This window comes from Lissotriton helveticus, chromosome 1_1 (assembly GCF_964261635.1).
Source record: "Lissotriton helveticus chromosome 1_1, aLisHel1.1, whole genome shotgun sequence".
NCBI lineage: Eukaryota > Metazoa > Chordata > Amphibia > Caudata > Salamandridae > Lissotriton > Lissotriton helveticus.
In genome coordinates this window covers 2,072,747,980-2,072,759,838 of record NC_136057.1, presented here as the reverse complement: position 1 = coordinate 2,072,759,838, position 11,859 = coordinate 2,072,747,980, and positions in this window count along the sequence as shown.

Genomic DNA, 11,859 nt, shown 5'->3' with positions numbered 1-11,859 from the left:
GCATCTGAGTTAAACAGAACACTCATACCCAGTCAAAAGATCAGGGCTTGATCCATCACCGTTTTTTATACTGCTTTGACATTGTTGGGCATAACTGGCGAATAAGGGAAGTTGGCTATTTTTCGTCTCGCATGTTGCTCCTGCAGAAATAAGGGTAAGACCCTGGCAGGTCACGTGGTGTGGCCCAGGAACTTAATTTTCATCAAAGGGACAGCGGTGAAGCATGTTTATTCATGGTTCATGTAGGATGAGACCTGAAGAGGGAATGCTCTTGGTTCTAAGGCCTACCCTAGCCAAGCTGGCTCTTACCCCAGTGGTAGGGAAGCTCCAGATCCAGTTTTGAGTAGACAAAAAGAAGGTATTGCTCATTTCCCTAAACACACACTTGGCTGGCATACAGGCTTCCTCCAAGGATGGAAGGATGGCCTCTTCCATCCCTGATGTCCCTTTGAAGGGTGCAGTTTGGGATCATTTGCAGTTACAGGAGATTGGATGGGCTGTAAGTGGGGAGGTTTTCCCAGGGAACTTTCCCCCCCATTAATGAGGATGTATCTAGGATTCACCCCACCTACTGGCTACTTCAAACCTTAAATGTGACTCCCCAAGGAATCCTTCCAGAACACATTCTGAAACTGTGAAATATTAGAAGAGGACTGGACCTGCTGTCTTTGACCTGACAGGAGCCTTGAAGGACTGGATCAATTCTGTCTTGTAATTAAGACACAAGTGGACTCCTTTGGCCAGTTGGTTGCCCTCCAGTGTGGCTACAGGGACAAAACAAGGTGACTTTTTCCTGAAGTCACCAGTTGACAACTGCCAATTGGACTCTGCAGAAGTATTACCTGGCCCATAAGCCCTTTACCAGGGTCCTGGGTGCCTTTGAATTGGCCCAGAGGAACTGCACTAAAAACCCTGAAAAGTTGGGACTCAAAGTATTTTTCAACTTTTAAAACCTCCAGAGCCATCAGCTGGACCTTGCTGCAAAAGTGGCAGATTTTGGTTCTACTTCCTCAGATACAGCTTCAAGATTTTGAGCTACATTCAGTTTACTGTATTGTTAGAAATGGGATTTCTGGTTGGTTGAGGCTTGTGCCAAAGCCAGGCAGAAGCCACCACTCTAGTCAGGTTAAGGGGGAAACACACACTGTTGAAAACCCCTGCTCGCCCCCTTGGTAGCTTGGCACGAGCAGACAAGCTTATCCCCAAGGCAATGTGTAAAGTATTTGTACCAACACTCACTGCAACACAGCAGTGAACACACAACAGGACACTACACCAGTTATTATAAAAATATAAATATCTTTATAAAGCTTGGGCCAGATCAAAACGTTAGCAAAATGCACATACATATAAATAAAGTTACTTCCAAAATCACTGGCTCTCTTGTGATGTTGTTTGACTTATTCACAGTTCTCTCAGCAAAAACCAACTTTGTATGTTCAAAGTTCACCTTGAATGCTCTCTTTTTGCAAAAACAAATGTTCTCGTAAGGATAAAAATACTCCAGGGGGGGCTCAGTACAGCTGTGCACCCTTGTTCTAGCTTGTGGATAGTTACTTCAAAAAGCGGTGTCCTTCTCAAATAAGTGCCCCCCCGCAGTAGCACAGCACGTGCTCCACTAATCGAGTCAGCTCTAATTCAAGAATCTACCTTCCTCGCAAATGCGCGGGCACGTGCTAGTCACTAAGAGAATGATGCCCGTAATACCAAAAGAATGGTGCCCTTGCGATCACCGGTCCTCGCGGGACCACGCATGGAGAGTGCTTCGTTAGCTGGCTACTGAAATCACCCTCTGCCTAGGTGCGCGTAGCCCTGACCACTTTATTGTAGTCCGCGTTACTTCTCAGCAATGAGGAAGTCAGAATCCACGCAACCGGGGAGTAAGGGGTTCCTCCACAAGGCCCCTAAGTATTTGTGCACAGAGTGCTGTGCTTACACCCAGACTCATGCTGCCCGTCTCTAATGGTAACTCTCTGCTAATTGGTGGGGGCTGTTAACTGTGTGTGCGGTCTCTGTCGGGTCGCCGATCACGCTGCAGCGCCTCCCTGGGACACTCTCTACTTCAGGGGCCAGCATGGCTCTCACAGCTGACGAGCCATTGGTTGCTGGGCAATGCTTCGCGCTGGGTTCAATCTCAGCACGGCTCTTCCCTGACGTCAGCAGGGAAGCGGACACAGTGTCCCGAGGCTTCCGGGCCAGCATCGGTGACTTTTCCTGCACAGCGTTTCTGATTAAGCCCCCGGGCCGGCAGCAGTGATGTTTTCCTGGCACAGAGTTTCTGATGAAGCCCCTGGGCCAGCGGCGGTGAAGTTTTCCTGGCACATCGCTTCATGACAGGCCCTCAGCTGTGTGCCGATGAGCACACCAAGTCTGAAGCACATGGGCAGCTTCGCTAAGGTGCAGGCTCAGGAGGCCACAGTCAGGGTGCAGGGACACGGACTCAGATGTTGATAAACATGGTTTCTTCTGGTAAACATTTGTGTTCCTGAGTTTTAACAGGAGGCCAGCTCTCTTCTGGCCCTTGGAGACTCGCAGGACACAGCACACAGCAAAGTCCTTAGTTTTCAAGCAGGGGTGGGACACAACACATAGCAAAGTTCCTTGTTCTCACCCTTAGTAGATTCAGCAAACTGCAAGTCAGCCCCAGAACACACAGCAAGGGCAGTCTTCCTTTTCAGTCTCTTCAGTGGATCTCCTTGAGCAGAGGTTCCCCTTGATTGTAGAAGTCAAATTGTATTGGGGTTTCAGCTCTTACTTTTATACCCCAAAAGTCTTTGTTCTTACATGTGTGAGGGGTACAGGACACAGTCCAAACCAGTTCTCGGTGCCCGCTGCCAGGGCATGTGTTCTTCCTTTGTGAATGAGGGCCAGGGCTATCAGACACACCGCAGAGGTGGAGCCAGCTTTGTGGGAGGCAGGCACAGCCCTATTCAGACCCTGGTGCTACTCCTTCTCCCCACTCTACATGTAGATGGGTCTAGTCAGCCTAGCGCTGATTCACCCAGCCTCCTGCAGCCACCCCCATTCTCTGTCACTCACAATCCAGACCATCAATCCACAAACAGGCAGAGGCATACAGAAAGGTTGAACAGGAAAATAGCCACTTTCTAAAAGTGCTATTTTCAAACACGAAATTTAAAAACCATCTTCCCTAAAAGATGTGTTATCAAATTCTGAGTTCAGGAATACCAGACTTCAGCTTCCCATCTTGCTCCTATGGGGAGATATGCAGGTACACATGGGACACAGCACTCCCCATTCTATCCTACGGGCAAGATGGCTGTTCAATAGTGAAAAATGAAATTGGCAGTATTTCACTATCAGGACATGTCACCCACACTAGTACATGTCCTACCTGTACCATGCACTGCACCCTGACCAGGGTTGTACCTTAGGCCTACCATAGGGGTGTCCCATGTGCAAGAAAAGGGAAGGGTCAGGCCTGGTCAGTGTGTCCACTGGCCAGGACAACATGGCAGTTCACAGACTGCGCACAGGCACTGCGGTGGCGGGCCTGAGACACCATATTAGGGCTACTCAGGTGGGTGGCACAATCAGGGCTGCAGGCCCACTAGTAGCATTTGAATTACCAGCCCTGCCACACTCAGTGCCCTTTACTAGGGACCTACTGGTAAAACAAATAATTCAATAACAATTTACAGGGAGATCATATGCACTTTAGTACTGATCAGCAGTGGTAAAGTGCCCAGACTCCTATAGCCAACAACCACAGGTCAGGAAAAACAAGAGAGGAATAAGCAAAATGTTTCTGGATAACTGCAAAAGGGGCCTTTTCCAACATGTGTTTATCTTACTTGATTTAGGATTGTTTATGGATTTTAACCGTATTACTGTTTCTGTACCATTGGAAAATGGCCCTCTCTGAAAAGTCACTCGAAATTTTTTGCCTGCCTCTTTCTCTATTTCTGACCTCATTTTTGTTGGATTTAGGACTGAGCACTTTACCACTACTAACCAGTGGTAACGTGCACATGCTCTCTCCCCTAAACCTAGTAAAATGAGCTCCTACCGAACTGGCATATTTAAAATACTTACAAGTCCCTAGTAAAGAGAACCACATGTGCCCAGGCCTGTACATTAAAATCTACTAGAGGGCCTGCAGCACTGATAATGCTACCCACTTAAGTAGCCCCTTAACCATGTCTCAGGTCTGCCACTGCAGTGCCTGTATGTGCAGTTTTAAACTACCATGTCGACCTGGCAGGTTAAATCTCTTCTAAAAATAGTTGGGCCCTAATTGAGGACCAGGCCAACAGCGCCCAACTTAATGGTCCACAGGCCTCTAATGTGACCAGTGTATAATACTGCATCTTGATAATGATTTGACTCTCCTTCAAAATTAAACTGATGCTTTTCAGTACTTCAAACACTTTATTAAAGCGAGATTTTTTCATGATTCAAACCCAAATTTTACTCCACACTAACATTGTAATATTTCGCAATTCCCTGGTTGGTAAATTAAATACTGGGTTTACATACATTTTTGTCTGTTTTATGCACAATGTATACAGTATTGTTATATAATTCAGTGTGAAGTCTCTTTTTTGGTATATTTATTGGTATATTTATTATGTTACTGCTGCAAGTGTGTTGCGCAAAGGCTTTACACATTGCCTCTGGGATAAGACTGACTGCTCTTGCCACTGGAGCGTCACTTTTGTTAAGCTTTGCTGGCACACAGTGCAGGCCCATATCCACAAGGACACGCAAAGCCACCCTGCGAGGCTTTTAATGGCCTTGTAGATGAGGTGTACGGCCACGCAGCCCAAGTTGCTGCACTGCCTTACATTGCGTCATGGTGGCATGCTGTGGGTGTTGCTGTGGTGTTTACCACGCAATGCATGCCCATAAATGTTGACACAGCCCCAGATTAACAACATAGAGGGAATCTGGAGTAGCATCAAAAACGTCTGTCTCCCCAGAGCAAGTGTAACGAGGAGAAATGTTGACATTTCTCCTAGTTCTTTCTGTTTCCACCTGTGTTGCATTCTGCATCACACATTGAATGAGGAAAACACCTCTTTGATTGTTTTTGTGCAGAAAGGTGCCTATTCCTTCACAAAAACAATAATGTAGCAACACAGACAACATCGCACTATGGTGCAATGGTGCATGCATTGGCGCAGAGTTGCAATTTTTGTGCAGGCGCTGGCTGAAAGGAAAAGAATGCATCATATCTTGAAAATGCAGTACATTTCTGTCCTTTTGAATTGGCTTAATGCAACACAGCAAAATGACTTGCGGCTCTGCCCTACACCAATTCATTGTGAATATGCCCTTCCCATTTCTAACAATAACCATACCTTAAAACACTCCAGTGACAAGTCAGAGAAATCTGCTCTGCGGAAACACTTACTTTTACATATTAGCTAAATCATCACCAAGTGTGCCATGCAATTCCACAAGGTTGGATGCTTAAGGAACAACATTGTGACACGTTAAGGTTTAAAGGAAATGCTCACAAACTGCATTTTCTAGTACATAGGGTAGTACTACTAACATACAATAACATGCTATTCACTAACCTACATGTGTAAGTTGGCCTTCACTACTCCTATCTTTTTCTATGCAGAGATCTCAACCTGATTGAGGAATCTCCACATGTGTAAGTATATGCTTTAATAGTAAATGTGGGAGGAACAGATGGGAGTGGCTTGGAAATGGGGAAGGCTTACTATAAAAGAGAAGGAGCAAATGGAGGGCTAGTGAGTGATTTATGGAGGGACATGAACCCTCACACAAAAGAGTAAGCCCATTCCTATTCACAAACTCCACTACTAAAGTTAAGACAGCCAAAAAGGACTCAAAACAGTAATATTAGTACCCAAAATCTGGAGTAAGTGTAGCACCACACATGGCCTACCACTGGTACTGCAACAGCATCCCATTTAAAATAACAGAGCTTGGGACTTAAAATTAAATCCCATAGGAAATAATGTTACATTAAATGTAATTATTTAAAACTGTAATGTAATGTTATTTAAAAAAGGTTTAATGGGAGGCAAGATGGCGCCTGCAAGTCAGGCGTACCTGTGAGAGCTCCGTTTGGGCGATCCATTTAGTTGCCTTACCGGAGGTTCAGCGTGTCTATTCTGGCTGTTTTTTGCCGCCTTCGACGAGCTACGGAGTCTGTGCTGCGCTGATGTCCATACACTGTGCGGTTTGGGAGCTTTGATGTGTGCCGGTCGCCGGTCGCGGGAGCCACGATTTTGATGCTGCGATTCTGATGCTGGGAGGCGGCCACAGTGTGTGAGCTGACGCCGGGAGGAGACTCGGCGGTACGAGCAAGTGAATTCCGACGTGTGAGCGCCAGGAAGGGCGGGCAGCTGTGGATAGTTCTAATCAAGCCGCGGCTCAGACGCTGGAAAGACGCTGGTAAAACGCCGAGTACAACTAAGCTTATGAACTTTGGCTGGTGCAGCGGTATGGATTAATGGCTAACGGTTAACCGGCTAAGACCGCTGAGACCGCTGCCCGGGAGAGACGTTATCAGGAATTGCAATTATACGAGGATAAAAGTATATAGAGCCAAGCAAAGACTTGATAAGTAAGATTAAACAGCACCAAGGTGAGGTGAAACCAGGGGGGTGTTGCTCATTTTCTTTTCTCTATGCAAAAAGACTTAAAAGACTTAAAGACTTAAAAGGATTTAAATAACTGGCAGAATCTACCAATTGAATCTAACAATACTGGCATTGATTTCACATTCCACATAAGATGAATATACTCTGGTAATTAGCTGCATAAGTATAAAGAGTTAAGATTTTCCGAGTATAAATCCCACATTACTCTGTTCTGTGTGTGTATTCGGCTTATTCATTATGGGCCCTAAAACTGCTCGTGGAGGTAAAACAAGACCTAGTGGTGAAAATCAGATTGGGACTTGTGCTGCTCTTGCGGCAAAGTCAAAACAAGATGCTAGCAATAATGACCCCGATGTTAGCCAAACTGGTACCCCAAAAATACCACAAATGTTCAATACTAAAGCTAAAATAACAACGACAAAGACTTTAACAGCTGGAGTTGGGGGTGAAAAAAATATGGCTACGGATGATTTGGGAGGTCTAGATGTGGATAACGATCAAGATAAGACTTTGGTGGAGGCACTTGAACAGCTAGTAGTCTCTCTAGTAATTTCTTTGACTGCCCCATCACCACTCGATCCTTCACCTGCACCATCTAGATCACAAAATACTGTTGTTTCCAATATCAAGGATGTGATCGAAGGCGAAGTTGATGTTGAGCAGGACTCATCTCGAGTTGAAGGGGTAGAAGGTGAAGGTGACCCTATCAGCAGTAAAGATAGTGACATTTTTTCACTTTCAGAACATTCCGAGGGGTCTGATTTGGAAGAGGATTTAGAGGATGAAGTGGAGACTTCCTCTCTGGAAAATACGAGCAAGGAAACATCTGTTATTGCTACTGCAGATTTGCAGGTAGATAGAGATTGGAGTGAGGAAATTCCCAATGGAGACCCGACCATAGAGGATCAAGATCAGGATCTAACAGACTCTACTCAACAAATCAGCTCTAGCCCCGGGTTTCCTAACCAGACACCAATAGATATTATATTGAAAGCTATCTCAGATCAACGATTGGAGGCGAAAGCCGAGCATCTGAAAACCCATAATGCTTGCAAAAAACTTCAGAATACAGTGCGACGTTTAGCAAAATCGTGCAATGATTTCACAGATAGAATGGTAGAAGCGGAAGGACGCATTTCTTCATTGGAAGACCAAGTAACACACATTAAAACTAATATTGATGACTTCAAGGGTCAGAAAGAGGATGTGAATATAAAATTGGTGGATTTGGAGAATAGGATACGTCGCAATAATTTGCGAATTTTTGGGGTCCCAGAAGGATGTGAGGGGCAAGACGTACGACAGTTTGTGGTTGAACTTTTTGAAGAAGCCTTTCCGGAGGTTAAAGACTGGCAGTGGTCTCATGAGATTCAGAGAGCGCACCGCTTTCCTTTTCGCAAGCAGGCATCACGGAGTACCCAAAGTCGTCAACATCCTCGAGCTATTTTGATATCTTTAAATAACTTTTTGGCAAGACAAAAATGTTATGATCTTGCAAGACCCGATAAGAAGCGCTCTGGGAAGGGTATTGAATGTTTTGTACGCCCTGACTACTGTCACGCCACCGTAGAAAATTGCTGGCGACTGCGCCAGCTGATTGATCCATTTTAAAAAAAGGGCGCTCATGCTTTTCTGCTTCAACCATCTACACTAAAGCTTGTATACAAGGGGCAAAATAGATTCTTTACCGCTGAAGCTTTAGCGAAAGCATATCTGAATTCATTAGCATGAGGAGAATGCTATAAACTTTAGATAATTATTGTTTCTGCACGTGGTATAACTCATGCTTCTTTCTTTTCTAGATTAATGGATACGTCTAAACACTTGAGGTGCTCTCACATACATCAACGGGGCGATAGGTCCCTTTGCCTTAGTGTTGGGGAGGGTCACAGGGGGAGAGGGGGATGGAGTGATGGGGGTGGGGCTGGGTGGACACGGGGGTGTGCTGGGGAGAAAAAGGGGAAAAACTCAGTCAAAGCCATAGAATATCATGCTGAAATATATTGCTTTTCTATTGTTGGTGTAATAGTGCAACGGTGTAATGCAAATTCTGTAATGAATTTATGTAGTTGTTATGGCTAGCTGTAATTTTCGTATGTGCTCATTTAATGTATGTGGCCTCAATAATTTGCATAAACGTAAACGCGTGATGAACGAGATTCGTCTAATTCAACCGGATATAATATGTCTCCAGGAGACGCATATACCTTGGGCAAACAGAAAAGTTTTGAACGATCTGGGGTATATAGTGTTGGCTGCCTCACAACAGTCTACTATGAATCGAGGAGTGGCTATATCGGGGCGGCATTCTATAAAAGTAACTGGGAAAACCAAAGTGGACAGTTTAGGACGCTGGGCAATTGCGGATTGTGCTATAGGGGATGTTGTTACTACAATATGTACAGTATATGGGTCTAATATTGATGACGCCGCAGTTATAGAATTTTTAAATGTCGAATTGGCCCTATGGGGCACCCCATTATTTTTACTGGGGGACTTCAATATTCATGGGGAGCTGAACACTTGGGATGTAAGGTCTAGTCGATATCAAGGTAGGAAGCCTAAAGTATTTAAGGCGTTATGCCAACTTTTATATCAGCATGGTTTGATTGATGGGTGGCCTGTGGCGAATTTGAAGGATCCTGGTTTTACTTTTTTTTCTTCACCGCATAAGAAGTTTGTGCGTATAGATTATATTTTTATACCTAGGCATATGGCACAAGGATCCCGAATGTTAGTCAAGCCACGTATTACATCTGACCATGCCCCGATTGTTATAGATATGCCTATACTTAAAACCCAGCGAATCCAAAGGTCTTTTACATTTAACAAGAAACTTCTATCGGACGAAATTTATTTGAAACAAATTATAGATTGGGCCCAGCAATTTTTTGATCTTAATAGGGGTTCTACATCCTACGCAATGGTATGGGACTGCTTCAAGGCAGGACTACGAGGCGAAACGTGCAGTTATGGCTGGAGTGTACAGCAGAAAGGGAGAACTATAATGACGCAATTAATACAAGATTTAATAAATGCGGAACATGATTTAATGCGCGATATTAGTCTACACCGAGATAGCAAGGCTTCACAAGACAAAGTTGCGAAGTATAAAGCTAAGGTTAACGGGGTTTGGAGCCAGGATATAGCACACCAATATAAAATTCATCGTGCAGAAAGATATGAATATGGGGAAAATGTGGGCAGATGTTTAGCTCAAAGAATGCGAGGGCGGCAGACTGCACAGAGTATAACCTCTATAGAAAACAGCGAGGGTACTGTAATAGAATCACCAGAGGGTATTCTTCAGGTATTTTATGAGTACTATACAGATCTTTATACCCAAGAAGATTTTTCATTTGATCTACTTGATCATTATATAGATAAACTGGATTTAACTCAACTAGATTTGGTGTTACAGGAACAACTAGAGCTGCCAATTACAATTCAAGAACTTGAGACCTCCCTTAAAGAACTGGCCCTGGGGAAGGCCTCTGGCCCTGATAAACATCCGCTAGAAATTTATCATGTGTTATTTTCTACAATTAAAGACGATATGTTGGCAACGTTCTTAGAAGCCCAAAATGGGTCTCCACCAACACATGGGAGGATGCAAGCATAATTGTTTTTAGGAAAAAAGATAAGCCTTCGCATCTCCCTGGGTCATATCAACCTATCTCACTTATAAATGTTGATGCAAAACTGTACTCTAAAATCCTTGCAAATCGATTGAGTCAAGTCGTACCTGCTCTTGTCTCTGAACAACAGCATGGCTTTCTCCCAGGTCGTGGTACGATCAACCACATACACCGTGTTATTGCAACATTAGATTACGCTACCACAAATCATTTGAACGTTGGATTGGTGTTTTTAGACGCCGAAAAAGCGTTTGATCGCGTTACATGGGCATTTTTATGGGCGACTCTGGGAAAAATGGGATTTGGATTACGATTTATATCTGCTCTACAAGTTATGTACAGGCATCGAAGGGCCAAGATATGTATTCCGGGGCAAGAGTCAACTGCAGTCAACATCACGCGGGGCACACGGCAGGGGTGCCCCTGCTAACCTCTTTTATTTGCCATGTATATAGAACCACTTATAAGACGCTGATGTCATCTCAACATATACAATCCATGGTTCTACCCGGGGGCAATGTACGGGTGTTAGCCTATGCTGACGATGTCGCGGTTATAACATCCGATCCAGAATCTGCACTAACTGAAATTGAAAATGTGACTCACGAATTTGGTACTGTGTCAGGGTACAAACCTAATATTCAAAAGACACAGGATAAATGCTCAGCGGATTATGTACTAATGATAGCTGGGTTACCCCGGAGGCCAAATATTTGGGCATCAAAATAAGATTGTCACTTCAACAGTTAATTATGGTGAACTGGTCAGATATATTACAATCGGTCAGAAAATTGAATGTTTACACTTGTCATTAGTTGGGAGACGCAATGTTTTAAAAATGACCATCTTGCCAAAAGTTTTATATTTTTTTTGTGCGATACCATTGGAGATATCTACATTACAATTGAGGAAACTACAGTCTATAACTGATCGATTTCTATGGGGCTGGAAATCTGCACGCAGAGCATCTAAATATATGACATTGCCAATTTTAAGTGGGGGTTGGGGAGTTCCAAATTTTGCACTATATTATTTGGCATGTCTCATGCAAAATATTAAATATTTTGCAATAGGTGGAACCCCGCCCACATTTGAAAGCCCGGATATCTTTTCTCTTCTACTTGGCCCACAATCTCGGCAAATGCTGCTTTGTTTTTTAGAACCCAGTTACTATAAAAGAACCAGATTCAAATTAATAATGTCCGCCTTTAAAGGATGGCGATCTATACGGAAGCTTATTTCTTTGGGACATATTAATTTCTATACCCCCTGTAACTCTATAGAACTGCTTCCGTTAATATTTAGGGATCGCATTATGTGTATATGGCGGGAAAAAGGTATAACAGCTATAGGTAATATGGTCAAAGACGGTACAATTGCCCCATTTCAGGAGCTAAAAGATAAATATAGTCTTTCTCAACATGACTTCTTTAAGTATTTGCAAATACGCAATTTTATTTTTAAACATCCAAACGCTTTACAGCTCTGTCATAATAACTTTATTGAAATACTTAGAAAACCAACACGTATAGGGACTATATATAACTATTTGTTAAATTTACAGCAGGATGATATGGAACAGCAGGAATCTAAATGGTGTATAAGATTAGGTACAC